General features: G+C 32.5%; 1 protein-coding gene and 1 pseudogene across 6 annotated transcripts in view; both read right to left on the bottom strand.

Annotated features, from left to right (window-relative positions):
• The window catches only part of LOC148611959 (uncharacterized), a 64,443-nt gene extending 53,288 nt beyond the window's left edge, over positions 1–11,155 (bottom strand). For 3 of the 6 annotated variants that reach the window (XM_088593001.1, XM_088592997.1, XM_088593003.1), the window contains exon 1: positions 338–657. The gene's annotated coding sequence lies outside the window, so the exon portion shown is untranslated. Of the gene's footprint in view, positions 1–337; positions 658–7,981; positions 8,092–11,077 lie in introns of those variants that run through there. The other 3 variants (XM_088593002.1, XM_088592998.1, XM_088593000.1) reach the window with 2 other exon arrangements.
• A 6,942-nt stretch (positions 11,156–18,097) lies between these two features.
• Positions 18,098–21,982, bottom strand: LOC148611958 (uncharacterized; annotated as a pseudogene).
• Between the last annotated feature and the right edge of the window lie 22 nt (positions 21,983–22,004).

Genomic DNA, 22,004 nt, shown 5'->3' with positions numbered 1-22,004 from the left:
TACTTGCTGACATCTCTACTAGTTACATAAGAAAAACATCCCATTAAAATGAGTTTGTATGTAACTTCACTCAGGATTTTAAAAGAAATAAAATAACTTATTTAATTACCATACAGTGAGTTATGGGATGTTTGTATAATTCTTAATTTCTTGTTTTTAGCAATTTTAATTTAAGAATTTTTTATTATATTTTTGTAAACATATCAAGTAAATGCTGTTCTGAAATTTCCATCAAATTCAGTAGGAATTCATTTGATGATTTCTTGAATGACCAGCATTTAAAAAAATGATACCATACATGTACATCCCATAAAAATTATATTAATTCATGTCTTACCTTTGTTGTATTTTTTTATTTATTCTTAATATTCCTTAAAAGTTGTATTCTAAAGACACTAAAACAGCACAGTGGTTCACACACATTTAATAAAACCAGTCAGTGTAAGTTTCCAGTAATGGAGTATACTCCTTCAATGGTATACAAATCTACATAAAATCACTTAACAATTTGTCACAAGACTAATCGGTCATTCATAATAACAATCAAACATATCCGTTACAATGGATAGTGACATCGAATCATCTCAAGATGATAACAAACACAGCCATCAAATATTTATACAATGAAGTCATCTTCTAGTATCCATCAGAAATAACGATAGAATAAATCTGTCATAAAGAATCGATGCCTCCAAAAGACAAATTATTTACCAAAGCATAAGGTCATTGTATACTGTAATTCATTTCCAAAGATGCAATATGTGAGTAATGCTCAAAATACAGAGAAATCTGTAACCTTCAAATGGAGAGCAAATTATCCTGGTCACATTAGACAAGTGATCTTCAAAGGCAAAGACAAAAATACATCTTTCCAGTAATATGCTCTAAAGAACTAGGGTCATTAGCTACATGTAGGTAATAGTTTCTGACTGGTTTGTTTTGTGACACATTCAGACTTTAGTCAAAAAATGGCCAACAAAAATTGAGGGTATGCACAAATAATAAGGGTTGCTAAGGTTACCTGAAACATGAAAAAAATGGTTTCTAGTTGAGTTCTATGGGAAAACGTGACCTTTCATGCAATATTATACAAGATTTCTGGTTAGAGCAAACTTGGTCTACCTCTCATATTTATTTGGGAAAAAGGCTGAAAGAAAAATCTCAAATCATGATAAAAATTTAGTGACCACCGATCTTCCACAGCATTTCACACAAAGTGAAAGTAAAAGATAGGATTATATACTCTGACAGATAAAAAAAACAGCATGGAAGAAACCTTTCGAACTAAAGACAGAAGTGCAAAATGTATATTGTATGTAATTATAGTTTTAAGCTATTACTTATTTGAACAGAGCTAATTGTACTCATATAATGACTTTATTGATGATGCGATGCCGTGTTGTTAATGATGTGTCATTTTAGATGTTTTAGCCAACAGGAATACATGTATATGTGACTTCAAATAACATTTGCTCTAAGCCAGCTTTAAAAGTTCAAACAATCACTTCTGAATTGAGTATATTATTTTCAACAGAACAATTTGGAGACATTTTATATATACATATACATGTACAGGGTGTCACTGATGCTCTGTCCCTTTTATTGAGCTGAATACCTCTTATTATTAAAGTCCATAACTTATTCGACACAGTATTTGTTTCTGACACTGTGTAAATGTAACCATTAAATTCGTACAGTCCTTTCGTATAGTATTCAACTAACCCAAAAAAAGAAAAGTACACATCATATCACTAGCCTGAATCAATTTTTACTAGCCCTGGGCTTCAGGCTAGTGGCTAAAGGCAAGCACTGTGCGTAGAAATTTAATTTCAATTGACTGTAATGTACAAGGTACAGGTAGTATAGGTAGCTTAAGAGTTTCAAAAGATCAGTTACATTTTTACAGGACAATAACTTCCATAGTAGGAGTTACTATTACAAATTATCTAAAATCCAAAATAATTCATCATTTGAACTAGAACATCAGGGCATCTAATGGTACAATAAATGATAACCCACCACATTTCAAAATATTTTGGGAGTAAAAAGCAACTTAAAATGGACAAAGCTTTTGTGTAAAAAATCGGATCAAACTAAAAACTGAACTAAATCTATATTTTATTATACTTAATAACTATACAAAGTTAAAAAAAATCCTTCAATATCTTTTTAATTTAGATTATCAACTGAAAACTGTTAGGGAACAGATAGACGGATGAACCAACAAGCACAAAACTTTTTGGAGGGTATCACATACATTTTTGTATATGTAATATCTTACCACTTCGTTAGCAGGGTATAAAAAATGTAAGCAATGCTCATTAACTTGATACCCTCAACTCCCCCATTTGATAACATGTAACTTTTCACCTCTAAATTGACTGTGATCAAAATCTAAAATAGGAGGTATACAATGGTAATATGAAATAAGATTCTGTCAAAAGTTTCATTAAATTCCAATCAGTGGTGTATGAGAAGTAATGGTTAACAGTACCCCATTGTTTAACAGGAAGAAGTATGGAAGGAAGGAACGACATCCCTATCACTATATACCCTAACCTTACTTAAAGTGGGGATATAATAATTCCTTTTGTACACGGTTTTTCTTCTTTTTTTTCAAGTATACAGTGTAGATACAATAGAATGTCCGAAATTTATTAAAATATGCAGTGATGTACTAAATCTTTTCTTTTTTTTTTTTTTTTTAAATATTTCTTGTTTTGTTCTCTGATATCTACAAATTAACAATTACATTCTTAATTATAAGTGGCATCAAATAAGGTCACAAGAGAAATGAGTTGTGACATTTTAATGGGAGAGAGTCTAAAAGTAATTACACAGAGAACATTTGTTATTCACTATTATCTATATGATAAAACTAAATCTTAGTATTACTTACATAAAAGGGAAATTGACTCAAGATGAAGATGACAAAGAGCAGACAAACCTAGGGTACATTTGTTGTACATACCTTGTAAGTAATAAGATGAATATGTACAAATGTAAACAAGACTCAGGGTGACTGACCTAGATTCATAGCTGTGTTGGAGGTCACCCTCCCTTGAGGTAGCTACATGTATGAAGAAATTGAAATTCAATTAAATGCTTCACAGGGTACAGTTAGATATGCCAATAAAGTTCAAACCCTGTATGTTTGAGGCAAATATGGACACAAAATGTAGCACTGAATTATTTTTGTGTTTAAATATTTGACATAAAATATATATTAAAACATGAAGCCTGAATTGCTCACTTGGTTAAAATTTGTCTTTCAAGGGTAATAAATTTAACAAGGAGATGTCCAACAATTTTAACTCAAGAAGACTTTGGTAGGACTTATCTTAAGGATCATTTCAGCAAGTGAAAGTTTCTTTCTATCTATTATAGGTTTCAAGATATTGGCAGAAACTGTAAAAAAAAAAATAATAATTTTTCACCTTTCAAGGGCAATAACTCTTACAAGGAGTCGCCTGACAACTTTGATCCCTGTGGACTTTTGAAGGCCTTATAATAAGGATCATTTCAGCAACTGAAAGAGTTTGGCTAAACCAGTTTTGGAAATATAATAAAAAATCTACTGTTTGACCTCTCTGTTCTATTTTTAGTAACGGCAACCATGTTTTTCAACGAATCAAAAATCCCCACATCTGGAAACCTCAATTTTACAGAAAAAAAATTAAGTTTTTAGGCTGTTGTGACCTTGACCTTCAATTAAATTTCCCCAAAATCAATAGGGACCTCACTTTTAATACCTGGAATATAACAATATCTGAACAGTACCAAATGCAAAATCTCCAAAACAATAGCCTGTTCAACATCATTGCAACTCAGTTAAAAATTCAACTTTACAAATATTCATGAAAATTGCTCAAAGCATTTACATGCTATTATCCAAATAAGGGTAACAACAAAATTACCAAACACTAATCTGATTCATAATCAAGTCAAGTCCAAAATAAATTTGGCAAAATAGATATAGCACCAACGGAGCAGCTGGCACCAAAATTATGAGAAATCCCCCTTTTTTTATAAATAAAGTTCAAATATTCAAAAAAGGAAATTGAAAATTGTTCGGTTTTATGTTGTGTTGACCACTCATGACTGGATAAAACCATTCATCCAAATAAGCGAAGCAGCAAATGAGGATGATACATAGAAAATCTATTCGCCATTGATAAAAACATTTGAATGAACAATATGCAAATGACCATAAAAGGAAAATCCCCGCAACAATGAGAATGATACTGAGACTAATACAGCATTTTCAAACAATTTGACATGAATGTCATGACAAAGATATTTCAATCATGCCACTGGCCAGTTCGTACATATGACCTGGACGCCAAGGCCAAAATAGATTTTACCTAGTAACCACCGAATGATTTCCAAAAAATTTCTAAGAAATACAGTTTGATACAAAGATTAATGTATTTCCCCATAATGTAGCAAAATGGTACAAAAATGTTATAAGCTCCGCTAACCATCTATGATTATTTAGACAGTCAGTAAATCTGTTGGAGTGATTCGGTTAATGCATTACCCTTCAACAGAATCTACTGACTGTCACCTGGGAGCTTATAACTTAAAATTTATAACAATTGAATAAGAAGGTAACATCAGTAGTAATAAATTCTTCTCCAAAGTGTCATGAAAATTGGTACAACCACTTCTGAGTTATTCACTGAACTGTGAAATCTCCCCTTTTTTTTAACAAAGTTCCATAACTCTTAATTGTAAAATCAGAAATTTACAAAAAATTAAAAGGGAGCTTACATCAACATAAACAAGCTATTAACCAAATTACTGCAAGGGACATTGATTACCCATTTTTTTTAAATGGATAAAGTCCCATAACTCAAAACAAAAAAATCAGAAATTTATAAAAATTAACAAGGAATTCACACCAATAGAAAGAAACAATTCACAAAAACTAGTGGCTACATTTTTTATACAAAAGCAGTCATCATTACAAATTCTGGCAAATTATTTTGTTGTTCAAAGTTTGCCTTCTATATTTTTAATTGAAAAACTACCCCATAAAATTTTATTTTCATACACATTTTTTGAAAACTCCTTGTACATGTAATGTACATAGAAGCAAATATCTGGTGATGACAGTATGACTCAACTATGACATAAAAACTTGTAAAGTGTTTATTTTAGGATTCCAATTTTAACTTAATGAGGTAGACCTAAGGTAAGGGACACAACTCTTAAAAATCATTCAAACTTTTGTATTCAGCATTTTACATCAATCCTATCTAAGCATCTAATAGGGTCTGTAAGTCTCGTTCTAGTTTCCTTTTCTTTACCGGAATTTCCTACGTAGAACAGATTGAAAACCGAAGACCGGTCTGCTTTTAATTGTTTACTTTCGGGTACTTGAAATGCTGTATAACAATGCAAAATCTTTTATTTTATGTTTGTTTCTTAATACATTGTACTTTTATCATGTAGAAATAGATATTTGGCATTTTTATTGATATTTTTTACACAAAAATATCTTTTGCCCTTAACACTGAATTGGATATAATACAAACATATCACTGATTTCATGATTTATGTCCCTTATCCTAGGTCTACCCCCTTAATAATATGCCAATATGAAATCAAAGAAAGAACATGGAGATATAAGATGAAATTTCCACAAAATATTAAGCCTGAAACAATTGAAGTGTATCTACCCATTTGTGTAGATTATTGTTTGACTTCTATTACTTAAAAATATTAATGCTATGTACGGTACAATATAATGCCATGTACATTACAGCATAATGCCATGTACATTACAGTATACTGCCACGTACATTACAGTATATTGTCAGGTACATTACAGTATAAGCATGACAAGAGGACTCCTTCTTCACTGGATAGCCTGGATATAGCTGAAATATTGCTGCTTGGGTGTTAAACCCCAACTATCATTCAATCTTAACTGGATGCTTTATATTTTGATAAAAAGGAAACAAAGAGTGTCACTCAAAGATAGAATTCTTTTCACTATTATTTTTAATATTGCCAATTCTTAAATAATTTAATTTCAAAAGTAAAATCTTTCTTATTGGATAAAAAATTTTGTCCGTCATTTCATAGACCAAATTTTGTTATATGACTATGCATCATCAACCTTTTCAATCATTTACTCCTTGAATTCTGATTTTAAAATTAAATTATAAGGAATGGCTGCTATGTTTTTTTTGGGTCTATTTAAAATAACTAAATAATAAATAAATAGTTGAAAACTTCATATGTTGTAAGGATATGTTTTGTTAAGAAAGCAGTCATTGAATGTGGGAAAGTTGATTTTATAAGGATTTTTCCTGACGAAACCTCGATTTCTGAAAAATCCTAGAACATTGATCCAACATTTGAAAACCTTACTACTAATCTATTCATATACATGTCACATATATTTGTATGATACTAAACTATAAGTTCCAGAAAGTTGTGTAGATGAAAGTCATGAATTAAAAGTAATAATACTGTGTGGCACATGAAGAACAAAAATGCAGAGTTTTTATTACATTATCCAAGTATTAATACCTTATACCCTCTAGAAATAACCATCAAAGTGTAAAGTTCGCCTTTTTAAGATATTGAGAGGTCAAATTTAGTTGCACTATGGAAAAAAGACAGGAAATTTTCCCACACTTTTCCCCTATATGACCAGTAAAGAAATATCTATGTCACAGATACTTCAGCATGAATATAAATAGCTTTTTGGTTGTTAACAAGATGTATTGAATATATTTGAGGGAAAAAAAAGACCTAATTGAGAATTATGATGTGCCAACCATTGCCCAATTCTTACACAGCATGGTACTTAATAGTCTTTTCAGTTACATGTAGGTGTAAATTTTAGTTTATGAACTTTAATGCTCAGAAATGTGTAATCTTGTGTATGAGAATCAGTTTAATTAAAATTAGCCACTTCGATCTTTACTTGTTTTCCTGAACATAAAAAAATAATTAAAAAAAACACAAGGTCTAATTTTAATTAGACTGCATGAGAATCAGATTGTTAAATGGTATACTCCTTGAGTAGCCTGTTTTTAAACATACTTTTGTATGTACATGAACAGGCTCTTGTACAAAGAGATAATTTGGGATATCCATGGGCAATGATTTGTCCAGTGGGACTGCCATTACCCATTGACCTCTAAATTATCTCTCTACACAAAAATATGTGGTAGAAATGTAGTTTCTTCTCAAAGAGAAACTAAAGGCTCACCAAACATAGGTACATCAACAGCATTATGATATAAAATTGTAACAGATTCATTGTCAGTCTGTTGTACATTTATATTTAAAGAAAGATTGATAGGCAGTGCAAAGCAGTGATTTTACCTGCCTACCCACCACCAACCCTTATAGGATTCAGTGTCCAAAGCTATTTTCTGATTATGCCATCCACTGAACAGCCAAAGAGCTTTAGACATTGAATCTAAAAATGGATTGCACTCACTCTCCTCCTCAGTGCATATACATTTATGGTACAAGGTACATGTACAATGTATATGTTTTGACAAATGAGTCGCATTTTCAGCTGAAATTTAAATGATGTATGATTTTATTAAAAGTTTGTAATTTTGTCAATAGTCTTATTTAAAATACATCTATGTTATGTACTGTATATGTAGTATACAATGTAAATCTAGATTCTCTGGCAAGGGCGTCTGTATTTTCATCTATGTAGGTACATTTGTAGATCTATCAAAAATTGACTGAAACTGGGTCAGGGTTTTGAACCATCCACACGGGCTTGCTCTCACTATCAAATATGCAGCCCCACTAGTATATAGTGGGGCTGCATATTTGATAGTGGGAGTAAGCCCCTGTGAACGAGATCAGAAAGAGCTCCCCCCACCTCAATATTTTGTCAGACCAGGGTAGGTGCCTCCTTTTAAAAAAAAACACACCACCACCAACACCAAGAATTGACAAAAGAAAGTGTGCAAATAATAAATAAAATATCCCATACCTGTCAATTAACCATAAACTTATTTTGCAGCCTTGCATCTTCAATCTCCTCAACTAGTGTATGCAGGGGTGATAACTCAAAAATCTTATACGTACTGCAAAACCATGAAACGAAATAGAAATATGGTGGGGCGAAACTTACTTTGTCTGAAATATTAATCCATTGAAACGAAATAGAAAAGCCTAAGGTATAAACAAGGGTGTAAAAAATCAGTGCATGTAACACAAAAAGAAATAAGACAAAACGAGTTGCAAAATACAAAGAAACTAAAAATTTACAATCAACAAACAAAAAATTAAGAAGACCCGATCTGAACAATTCGAGCCTATAATAAAACATGGGAGTTCAAAAAAAAAAAAGATTTCCGTACAATTACAATTCCGTAAAAGAGAATACAGGAACAAAACCAGCTATGAAACTTACATTCAGCCTACGTAAGGTTCCGTTACGTTGAAGTAAATATCAAGACATTCCTAATATGGATATGTATCAATTCATGGTTTTACGGAGTAATCAACTGACAAGGGAACCAAGATTCTAACGGAAATCAAAAGAATGTAATCCAGGGACAAAGACCAGACATGGAAAACAGACATACACAACAAAGAACATTAAGTCACTAAAGTAATACATACAAAGTAAAAAAAGTAAATGAGCAACTTGGACTATACTAAAAACTGTGAGCATGGACCAGGTGCACCGGAAGGGTAAGCGTCCTCTACTACTTTTCTAGAAAAAAGAAATTTCTATGTCACAGATACTTAAGCATGAATTTAAATAGCTTTTTGGTTGTTAACAAGATGTATTGAATATATTTGAGGGAAAAAAAAGACCTAATTGAGAATTATGATGTGCCAACCATTGCCCAATTCTTACACAGCATGGTACTTAATAGTCTTTTCAGTTACATGTAGGTGTAAATTTTAGTTTATGAACTTTAATGCTCAGAAATGTGTAATCTTGTGTATGAGAATCAGTTTAATTAAAATTAGCCACTTCGATCTTTACTTGTTTTCCTGAACATAAAAAAATAATTAAAAAAAACACAAGGTCTAATTTTAATTAGACTGCATGAGAATCAGATTGTTAAATGGTATACTCCTTGAGTAGCCTGTTTTTAAACATACTTTTGTATGTACATGAACAGGCTCTTGTACACAGAGATAATTTGGGATATCCATGGGCAATGATTTGCCCAGTGGGACTGCCATTACCCATTGATCTCTAAATTATCTCTATACACAAAAATATGTGGTAGAAATGTAGTTTCTTCTCAAAGAGAAACTAAAGGCTCACCAAACATAGGTACATCAACAGCATTATGATATAAAATGGTAACAGATTCATTCTCAGTCTGTTGTACATTTATATTTAAAGAAAGATTGATAGGCAGTGCAAAGCAGTGATTTTACCTTCCTACCCACCACCAACCCTTATAGGATTCAGTGTCCAAAGCTATTTTCTGATTATGCCATCCACTGAACAGCCAAAGAGCTTTAGACATTGAATCTAAAAATGGATTGCACTCACTCTCCTCCTCAGTGCATATACATTTATGGTACAAGGTACATGTACAATGTATATGTTTTGACAAATGAGTCGCATTTTCAGCTGAAATTTAAATGATGTATGATTTTATTAAAAGTTTGTAATTTTGTCAATAGTCTTATTTAAAATACATCTATGTTATGTACTGTATATGTAGTATACAATGTAAATCTAGATTCTCTGGCAAGGGCGTCTGTATTTTCATCTATGTAGGTACATTTGTAGATCTATCAAAAATTGACTGAAACTGGGTCAGGGTTTTGAACCATCCACACGGGCTTGCTCTCACTATCAAATATGCAGCCCCACTAGTATATAGTGGGGCTGCATATTTGATAGTGGGAGTAAGCCCCTGTGAACGAGATCAGAAAGAGCTCCCCCCACCTCAATATTTTGTCAGACCAGGGTAGGTGCCTCCTTTTAAAAAAAAACACACCACCACCAACACCAAGAATTGACAAAAGAAAGTGTGCAAATAATAAATAAAATATCCCATACCTGTCAATTAACCATAAACTTATTTTGCAGCCTTGCATCTTCAATCTCCTCAACTAGTGTATGCAGGGGTGATAACTCAAAAATCTTATACGTACTGCAAAACCATGAAACGAAATAGAAATATGGTGGGGCGAAACTTACTTTGTCTGAAATATTAATCCATTGAAACGAAATAGAAAAGCCTAAGGTATAAACAAGGGTGTAAAAAATCAGTGCATGTAACACAAAAAGAAATAAGACAAAACGAGTTGCAAAATACAAAGAAACTAAAAATTTACAATCAACAAACAAAAAATTAAGAAGACCCGATCTGAACAATTCGAGCCTATAATAAAACATGGGAGTTCAAAAAAAAAAAAAAAGATTTCCGTACAATTACAATTCCGTAAAAGAGAATACAGGAACAAAACCAGCTATGAAACTTACATTCAGCCTACGTAAGGTTCCGTTACGTTGAAGTAAATATCAAGACATTCCTAATATGGATATGTATCAATTCATGGTTTTACGGAGTAATCAACTGACAAGGGAACCAAGATTCTAACGGAAATCAAAAGAATGTAATCCAGGGACAAAGACCAGACATGGAAAACAGACATACACAACAAAGAACATTAAGTCACTAAAGTAATACATACAAAGTAAAAAAAGTAAATGAGCAACTTGGACTATACTAAAAACTGTGAGCATGGACCAGGTGCACCGGAAGGGTAAGCGTCCTCTACTACTTTTCTAGAAAACCCGCCGAGTTGGTCATAACAAAAGTCAAGTCCGGATAGACGAAAGAGGAAAGGAAAACTATGACACGTTGAACAAATCAGTTTTTTATGGTGCAGATGGATACACCGTACTCCTACAATGTAAGAGGTTGGAATTCCGTTCCTCCTTACCCCAATCTCTTACTTCCGAGCGCCATATTGCATACCGCTCGTTCCGACGTTTTCTGGAATCGACAGAATTATAGTATATTTTGTCATTTAAAACATTCTATACAGTTTCTTTATCCTTACACGGAAGAAGGTGAATAAACTGAAGAAAAAAATTACCTACCTGATGAGAAAATCCAGCAATCCTGGAAATCCTTTGAAGAAGCAGTTTAATCGAGTTTCATATTTGGTTTTCAGCTTTCTGAATGTGTAATTCCGGTTGATAAAATTACGGATTTTAAAATTTGCGAAACGAACATATTAAATTAACCAACGAATTGCCTTTACCAACTTTAAGTTCTTTTTGTGAAAAATATATTGTATCCCGTAAAATTAGTAACCTAATTCAAAATGGCTGGTCACTTTGATAACTGTCTTCATAACAAATGTTTTCTAGGTATTTAACAAAGATTTAGGATTTTTATCGCTTGATTTCCGGTAGGTTAAACTTATTTTAAAATATTGTAAACGCGCGTACAGCTTATTCACATTTGCGGTGGCTTTCAACATGTCAGATGCTTGAATGGCACCAAGTCAGAAAACAGCTTGCCAGACAACTTCTAGCACTGCTGGAGTAGGATACACCGTACCGATCCACGAGTTCATAGTGACGACCATAAAACTTCTGTAGTGATGACTTCAATCTTGTAGCAACATGGCAATACATTAAATGAATGCATCTGTATATGTACTTAATATACAAGACAGTGATTTTTCTAGCGCTCGTCATTTTCGCCAATGACGAAAGACTTTTCATAATGACGAAAATAATCTAGTCACATTTCGTCACCTGAAATCTTCGAAAGTACAAAAAAACATTAAGAGATGTAGGCTCAACATTGGTTCAAGTGGCGAAAGTGACAATTTTATTACCCCAGGCTAATTACAACTTTCAACAGGTATGGCAAGCCGTTGTGGAATTCATTCCCCATTTATTGATATCGATAAATATTTAATAACATGTTAATAAATATTTATCAACATGTGCATAAATGATCTATTAATATCAATAAATGGATGAATTATTAACATGTTAATAAATATTTATTAAGGTGTTGATAAATCATTTATTAATATCAATAAACAGAACGAATTATTAACATGTTATTAAATCTTGTTCCGGAAGACTTGCATGCCGGGTAATATCTAATGTTATTGTCATTTCGGTACTTATCGATTTCGGCACATGTCAACGGTAAACGAGATACCCGTTTTATACACTATATTTCGTATTTCGTTACCAAACGGGTCTATGTGTGCATTCTGGTATATTATTCAGTATCAAATTGAAACAGCATACTTCAAGACACGCAAAGGGGTGACCATCCATTTTTGATTTATTATAATTTATTGGTATCAACGGCTTGCCATAAACAGGTGTCAAAAGTTTGTGTAAGCAATCATCTAATTCGACAATTACACTAATCAGGCACGTGGACTAATGTCGATCTGTGACCACTCAAGCGTGAAAATTCAAATGCCAGAAACAAATGCTGCTCGGAAAATTCCTTTATTTCTCATTAACTTTGTATCAAAATGACATAAAAAGTTATTTATCAGTTATTTACATCAAACTTGAATGTAAACCAAATGTGGGTAAATATTTAAATCTGTCCAATGTAGCACTGGTGCATGCTGGCAGTTCTACACTGTGCCAGATGTATTTTTGTGTTTCTACAAAGGGTGGCCATGCAGAAAACAACATTTTTTTTCTATATGAAATACATTTAAAATTATATGCCAGCCATGTATGTCCCTGATTGATGTATAAGAGTATAAAGGGATTTCTATTTTTGATGATTCTTAAAAGCTGGGGAGTTTCTTTTTTTAACTTCTGGCATGCTATTTGGATTCTCTGAAGAACATGCTTGCATGATAGTGGAAGAACATTATGCAATGTACATGTGTATTTAAGTTTTATTTAATGTCTTTACACAGTGCTATAAATAACAGATGATTCTGAAATATCTTATTTCAGATGCAAATACTACCGTACTTTAAAAAATATACCATGAAAATGGTCCTGATTTTCTCACGCGAAGCTTTTAAAATCCTGGAAAAATGCTTAAAGTCATATTGGGGGGGGGGGGCATTACTGCTATGTTCCATATTTCATATTGGGGGAGGCATTACGGCTATGTTCCATATTTTATATTTTTAGTTGGTGACAGTGGTTGCATTTTCAGTGACAAAATGTATTTAGCAAATAACTTTTGACCCAATAACCAAGTCTTATCCATTACAGCACTATATACCTTGTCCATTTCTACATTTTCCTATAAGTATTATATAATGATGCAAGTCATTCTTAGGCAGAGATTTGCAGTTTATATATCATCGGTACTACATAGTGTATTTTCCTTCATTTGGACTGTCTGTGTTTAACGCAAAATGGTATTCTTTTACTTTAATAAAACTATTTTACCACAAAAGAAGCACGTTGATGATGATTGACATAACGTATGAGTCGAGGTCTTCTATTTCAACTGATTTTCTTAGTAATACTTCAAAAAGCTGGAAAATGAAATGTCGAAATCAAATGTACTTAGTGAAAGTAGAGAGGTTCTTTACGGGGAAAGCAGTAATCAGGTCACGATTGATAGCATGTACCAACTACTTATGGGAATAAATGACTCCGTTAACAAACTGGAGGACAGGCTTGCTAAAATAGAGGAGAAAATGTCGAGCATTGATAAACTCAAAGTTACAATTTCGAAACTCACAAGTGGCGTAAGATCACTGAACACTAAAGTGGTAAAAATAGATAGCTCCGTTAACAAATTGAGGATCAATGTAAAAACATTGACTCAGAAATTAAAACAATGAAATCTAACCAAAATAAAGTAAATCGAGAGATAAACGATTTGAGCAAAAACTTTCGCAAACAAAGTTCAGATCTGCAAGGCTTGAGTGACTTTATGGACGACTTTAAAAAGAAGCAAGATAGAAATATAAATGACATTAGCACAACAAAAACGTCAATCAGTAAAGTCGCAAACGATCTCGAGGATGAAGCCGTAGAACTGAGGCAGGAAATAAAGTCTGTTCTTAGTAATGTACGAGAAGAGAACGCGGAGCTTAAGAACGATATACTGGATGTAAAGTGTAGATCCATGAAGAACAATCTGAATTTCACTGGGCTTGTGGAGCAAGAAAATGAACATACAGAAAGCTTGTTACGATAATTTATTAAAACGGAGTTGAACATAAAGCACCGGATAGAGTTTGGGAATGTCCATCGTTTTGGAAGTGGTGCTCGTCCGGGAAGAAGAGGTCGCCCAAGGCCAATTGTCGCTGGATTTCTGTATTACAATGATCTAGCATATGTTCTGTCAAATGCACATCGCTTAAAGGGGAAGCCTTTTGGTATCAAACAACAGTTTCCAGAAGAAATCGAACGGGCACGAATGAGCCTATATCCCATCATGAAGGCAAAACGCGATACAGGCCATCAAGTTAAACTAGTGTGGGATATTTTGTATGTAGATGGTTTAGTCTACCTGGAAGATGAACAGGACGACGATGAGGTTGGTAGAGCTGAAACGCCAAATGGATCATCAGAGCATGTAACACCTAACCGCCGCTCCGGTAATACCCTGAAACGACGACGCATGAACACAACACCCATATAGAAGTCCCCTGGAGATCCAAATGCGGAGAACAGATATGACGATATAAACGATGCGAACAATTTTTAACTGTATTTTACAAAATGAACATATAAATACGCTTACATTAAATTGTCGTAGTGTACTGAATAAAATGCATTATCCTGAATTTACGGAATTGTTACAAAATTATGATTTTATCTGTCTTACTGAGACTAGAACAGATGATTTAGATACTACTGGCAATCCAGGAAACACTTTCAAATTGAAAAATAGTAAGTATAATGCAAACATTAAAGCTGGATGTATAGCTTTTGGGTTTAAAACTAATTTAGAAAAATATGTTAACACTATCGACTCTGCCAGTAAGCTAGTATACTGGGTCAAAATTTCTAAAACTTTATTCAAAACTGACGAAGACGTACTCTTCGGTAATATATACATACCACCAGAGAATTCAGTTTACAGAGTAGATGATGCTATAACCGAACTTGAGCATGAATTTTTAGAATTATCAAACAATCACAACTATATATTACTAAATGGTGATTTTAATTGTAGAACTGGTAATGAACTAGATTTTAATGAATTAAATGTAAATAACAATTGTCCTGTAGATTTTGCTATCACTGATTATTGTAGTACATTACCAGAGCTTGACATGTTATATAAGCGTAATAGCAGAGATAAATCAAAAAATTATTACGGAAATAGATTATTCGATTTTTATAGAAACAATAATTGTTTTATATTAAACGGGAGGTTAAATGGAGATAAATGTGGTAATTTTACATGCAGACAAGCAAGTGTTGTTGACTATTTTATTTGTACATATGAATTGTTAAATTTTGTTGTTACCCTAAATGTATAGGAATTTTCTGAGTTGTACTCAGATGTGCATACTCATGTTGCTCTTGAATTGAATTGTAGAAATGAACGGAACGTAGCAAATAGCACAAGTGAAGACTGTAATGATGATAGAAAAAAAGATTAAAAAGTGGAATGAAAATATAAATTTAGATAAAGTTGAAAATTTACTTTTGAGTAGCATAAATGAAGATGTAATTATAAATCAAGACATGGTAGATAACATAGTAATACAATTGTAATTGAATCTGCAGAGAGTGTTTTTAGTACATATACAGTTAAGAAGGATAAAAATACATGTAGTAAAAGAGAGAACAAACCTTGATTTAACAAAGATTGTTGGCAAAAACGTAAGGCTTTTAAAATAGCAAAAAGACGCTATAGAAACAACAAAAATTATATTAATAAGGAACGAAAGACAAGTGCTGAACGTAGTTATAAACGAGAGTTAAATAGAGCTATAAATTTATATAGACGAAACATGAGAAACAAGATTTAAAATCTCAGAAAGAGTAACTCAAAAGAGTTTTGGAATTTATTGAGAAGTAATGGACAAATACGTAACAGTAACGATATTTCTATTGATGTTCTTCAAAGATTTGAACATGGCAGATGATGATAATTATATTGCTCCTGACGTTCAGCCAGAAGAGTTTAAAGATACTATAAATTGCAATATTACAGGAGATGAAATTCAAAAGTGTATTCAATCATTGAAAAATGATAAAGCATCCGGTGACGATTTTACTATCAATGAATATATAAAGAGTTCGTCACAGATTTTTATGCCTATCTATTTAAAACTTTTCAATATCATATTCAGCATAGGACACGTTCCTGAAATTTGGCTCAGGGGAAATATTTTACTGTTCTATAAGAACAAGGGAGAAAAGAGGGATCTAAAGAACTACAGGCCTATTACTATTCTAAGTTGCCTTGGAAAACTTTTTACAGCTGTGTTAAATACACGTCTTGGTGATTTTGTTGAGACATACTTTTCTCTAAATGAAAATCAATTCGGATTTAGAAAAGGTTATTCCACATCTGATAGCATCTATATTTTACATATATTATTTGATCTATTGAAATTAAAGAAGAAGAATTTGTTTTGTGCGTTTATTGATTTTGCTAAGGCTTTGGACACAGTCTGGCGCGCTGGCTCGTGGCGAAAGCTAGTGGCAAGCTCAATAAACGGAAAGAAGCTCAATGTTATTGTAAATATGTACAGTAATATTAAGTTACGAATCTGTAATGGCACAGATTTTTCTGATTATTTTCCTTGTAATGTTGTTGTTTGACAGGGTGAAAACCTATCACCCTTGATTTTTTCATTGTATTTAAATGATCTTGGTGCTTTTTTTCAATAGCAAGAATATGGAGGGTTTAACCCATGTTACTGGTGATTTAGAAATAGAACTGAATCACTTTTTAAAACTTTTTACTGTAGTATATGCTGATGACACTGTCCTTTTGGCAAAGGAAGATTTACAAAACCAGTTAGTTGTTGCACTATATGATTACAGTGAAATGTGGAAACTTAAAGTGAATATAAATAAAACCAAAATTGTTATTTTTAGCAAAGGAAGATTACCGAATAATTTGAGTTATACGTATAATGAATCTGATTTGGAAATAGGAAATGAATTTAATTATTTAGGAGTAACTTTGACAAAATCAGGTAGTTTCCTACGGGAAAAACAAGTAAATGCCAAGAAAGCTACAACTGCAATGTATGATATCCTAAAGAAATGAAGATTGCACAATTTATCTATTGAATGCCAACTGCAACTCTTTGATAAGGTAGTTCAGCCAATACTTTTATATGGTTGTGAAATTTGGGGACCAGGGGAAAACCGCATAATTGAGCGGGTACACTTAAAATTCTGTACTTGAGTACCACACCAGACTACTAAATTGAGAACAGTCAATTACGGGTCCAAATTAATATTGGGAAAACAAGAGAAACTACCTGCTATTTTGTACAAACTGTGTTTACGAACATTTTTTGATGGACAAAATATGATTTGGATTAACTTTAATAAATCCATATTTGATAACTGTGGATTGTCATACGTTTGGGATACACAAAATTTTGTCAGTAATACCTGGCTTTATAACACTGTCAAACAAAAACTGAGAGATCAATTTAACCAGTCATGGAATTCCCAAGTTCAGAATTCACCGAAGGCACTAAATTATCGAATTTTTAAAGAAAAGTTTGATATTGGAACATTATTTGAAATTTTTAGATCATAAAAAGGCGATCGGACTTTGTAGATTTAGAACTACAAATCATAACTTGCCGACTGAATCTGGCAGATGGCGAAATATCAATCGAAACGACAGAAAATGCTTTTTATATAACTCTCACGAAATTGGTGATGAGTTTCATTACCTTTTTGTTTGCTCCGCATTTGATATTGATAGAAGGAATAATTTGAAATTTAGATTTGGATCACGTCCAAATATTCTTGTTATGAGAGATCTAATGCAAACTTAGAACGTCTCGGATTTTAGTAAATTATATAAATTAATTAATGCTATAATTAAAAAGTTGAATGAATGAATACTTTATTGCAAAAAAGCATAATTATGCTATAGCAACATAAACATATATTACAATGTGACATAATGACAAATTGCAGAGAACAATACACAATTAAGTATAATTATGAAACAATATGTGATCTAGTTGACCAAGCAGATTTGATAAAATTACATAAGTTCCTTATGACAGTAACAGATGTTGATTTCAACAGTGTTTTAAACTTTGTTGTATTTGGCCAGGAACAATAATATTTTGGTAAGTTATGAGTATGAAAAATTCTATAAGCAGGACAAACCAGTAAAAAATGGTACTCATTTTCAACACAATTCATGGTACAACATTTACAGATACGCATGTGCCTATCAGTATCAATATATCGCCCAGTTTCAATGTTCAACTTCAGTGTACCACTTCTCAATCTTGTCAAAAAATGTGAGTTAAAACTAACATCTAAATAATCCTCAAAACCAAATTCTAGCTTTAAGTCCTTGTATATAATAAGCTTTTCACAATTCTCTATAGATGCATACCAGTTTTGTATAAAGTTATCCCTAATTCTAGCAATAATAGTGTCTATAGGTATATCAAAATTTACATCAAATTGTTGATACCAGATATAATTTAAGCCCAAATTAGACAACAAATCACGAACTCTTGAAACCCAGTTTACCTTGCCATTGTTGGCATCTTCTAACAATACATTATAAATGTCAAATACAATAGGTTGTTTCTTTTTTAGAATGTTAGACCAATACTTCATAACTCTAAATTGTCTAATTATATACATTGGAAGGTGACCTAGTTCCCCGTAAAGAAAACAGTTTGGTGTAGTTCTACCTACTTTTAAGATACGACGGCAAAACTTATTATGTAATATTTCAATATCATTTCCACGATTGAAACCCCATATCTCCGAAGCGTAACACAAAACAGATGACACCATAATATCAAACAGTTTTACTTGTTTCTTTTTAGTCAAATATAAATCTTTGATTGAATTAAACATTGCGGATAACGCTCTCGATCCTTGTTGACACAGTCGTTTTTTTGTGTATGTTGAAACTTCCCATTTTTATGTAACAACATTCCTAGATATACATAAGAATCCACAATTTCAATTTCGTTATCATTGTAGAAAAAACTATTGTCAATCGGTTGCCATCCATTCCGAAACACTACTATTTTCGTTTTATCAGTATTAACTTCGATACTCCATTTATTACAGTAAATCAGTAGTTTATCTAAAAGTTCCTGCAAAATTTCTGGTGATTTTCCAAAAAGTACTGTGTCATCCGCAAACAGAATCAAATACATCAAAAAGCTGTTGATATTTACGACATCAGTTTGATTGTTTAAGTTAATATCCTCGATCAGGTCATTTATAAAGAACAGGAAAAGAAGAGGGGATAAAGGTTCACCCTGTTTAACTCCCATCAGATTATTAAATGAATCGGATAAAGTATCACCAGATCTCAATCGCATTTTGATTGATGAGTACACGGACTTCACAATTGATATAAATTTTGAACTAATTCCACATTTTAAGAGTTTATATATCAAAATTCGTCTATCCAGCTTGTCAAACGCCTTGCGGAAATCAACGAAAGCGCTATAAAGTTTTCCCTTGTTTTGAAGCGTATGACATATAATCCCATGAAGCACAAATATAGCATCGGTTGTAGATCGCCCGGGTCTAAAGCCGAACTGATTGGCAATTAATTTTTCCTCTTCTTCAGCCCATAATAATAAACGATTTGTCAATATAGAAGTGAAAAGTTTAGATAGCACGCTGACCAATACTATCGGACGGTAATTGTTTGGATTTGACAAGTCACCGGACTTAGGAACTGCGATTACAAGACACTCTGTCCAATGATTTGGATATATCCCGGATGTAAAAATAAAGTTAAATAGTTTTTTCAACACTGGTGTTAATAAATTTTGACACGAAGTTAGCATTTCACTAATTATACCGTCATTATCAGCACTTTTACCCAACTTAAGTTTTTTTATTGTTCGTAAAATTTCTTCTTCAGTGATTTCAGTGTCTAAGTCATTTATATTAATGTCATCGAAATTGGTATTGTTTATTAAATCTAAAACTTCTTCACACAAATTCGGCGGGTTGTCCGCTAATATTGACTCAAAATGATTGAACATTGCTTCATTGTCAACTTTAGAACTTGTACTTTTCTTGTAGTTTCGAACGGCTGACCAAAATTTTTTCGGTTCAGTTTTCGCTAAATTACACAGTTCTTTTCCCTTCCGTCGTTTGAAGTTTATTTTTGCTTTTCGTTTCGTCCTGTTGTAATTATTCCGTTCTTTTATGTACGATTGTCTGTTTATATCGGATGGATGGCGAAAATAGAAATTGCGCACGGTGTTAAATTTTTGACGAGCTGTGTTACACGCAGCATCAAACCAGTCATTGTCCGGTCTATCTGTAACACAATTATCACGAATCAGAATTGATCGACCAAAGACTTTGAATGCATTATCATACAATATTTCAGTAATTTCCTTCACAGCATTATTCATTTCGTCTATGTTTGAAATATTATCTACTAATTCATACAAAGAATCTATTTGCGTCTGAATTCTCTCAACAAACACATGAGTTTTATTGACATCCCATTTCAAATGTTTACGTACAGTTGGTGTCACATTTCTAGGCTGTACATTATCAAAATCAAACTCAAAACTTAAAGGTGCGTGGTCAGATAGTTCTGAAAAATCTAAAACATCGAAGTACGAAATAAGATGGTAGTTTTCTGGTGATAATAACAGATAGTCATTTACGCTTCTACCTCGGTTTGAACAAAATGTAAACCTTCCGGTCGTGTCATTTCCTAGTCTACCGTTAGCTATCGTAAGCCCAGTATTATAACACATCTGTATAAGTTTACGACCGAATGCATTTGTTATATTGTCTAACGATTTTCGCTTCGGGATTATGGGGTTTTCCAAATGTTCTGCACTTGGAACGAATCTGTCTAGATTGTCATTCGCTAATATATCACTAACATTTCCAACTCGACTATTCAGGTCACCACAAACAAAAACTGAGTTAATATCACTATACTCTAAAACAATTTTTTCGATAGTATCGTGAAAGTCTATATTGGAGATTTCATAATAATTTGAGCGCTCATGGGGAATGTATGAAAACCATATAATAATATCTTTATCTAAATGGAAAAAGTCACGACAAAATCTAACAACAACAATACAACACTTCATTTGTTTTTCAACCTTAATACCCTCTACTAAAAAATCCCAACAAAATATGGCAATGCCACCCTCGTTTCTAGTACCAATATTAAAATCTCTATTTAAAATTACAAGTTTTTCAAAACCTTCAATTTTTATATCAACATCACCATCAACCTCATTATCAGTTTCATTGGTATTTTTCAACCATGTTTCACTCAAAAATAAGATATCAAAATTGTTTACTAAATTCAAAAAATTATTGTCTTCATAAATAGATAGCAGTCCATGTGCATTCCATGATAAACATTTCAAGTTAATAGATTGGTCCCTGCACACACCCTATTCTGTATACTCTTTACCTCCGACATAAATTTTGTCCCTCACAAAGTAAGCTTTTATTTCCCTGTCTGAAATAGTTGAATTCTCCCGGGTAATAAATATGTTTAATAAAGAAACAATTTGATGTACATTAGTAATGATTTCATACACTGTTTCGTAACCTATTGTACTGATATTCCTAATTATGCTGTATTGTATTATATAAAATATATTTTGCCATTCGTGCTGCATTGTAATGTTAACTGTCTCTATACCACTGTAAAGAGGTTTTTTGAGAAATAAAGATATAAAAAATAAATAGAGGTAGCGTTGTGGGACAAGTTGGGTGGACATATACGTCTGTGAACACACGGTTGCAAAGCATACATAAACCATCAATGCTATTCGGAGTGTCGGTCACTAGTTTTGTCATAAAATAGCAGTTTCTTATGCCATATCTAGTTTTTGCTAATTTAAGAAAAGAGTTAATTCCACAC

The sequence above is a fragment of the Perna viridis genome, chromosome 7 (genome assembly GCF_037379345.1).
Source record: "Perna viridis isolate PV_CMFRI_1.1 ecotype Kerala chromosome 7, ASM3737934v1, whole genome shotgun sequence".
In the NCBI taxonomy this organism is placed as follows: Eukaryota; Metazoa; Mollusca; class Bivalvia; order Mytilida; family Mytilidae; genus Perna; species Perna viridis.
Note: the sequence above shows the minus strand (reverse complement) of the source record. Positions and strands in the feature narration are given on the sequence as shown.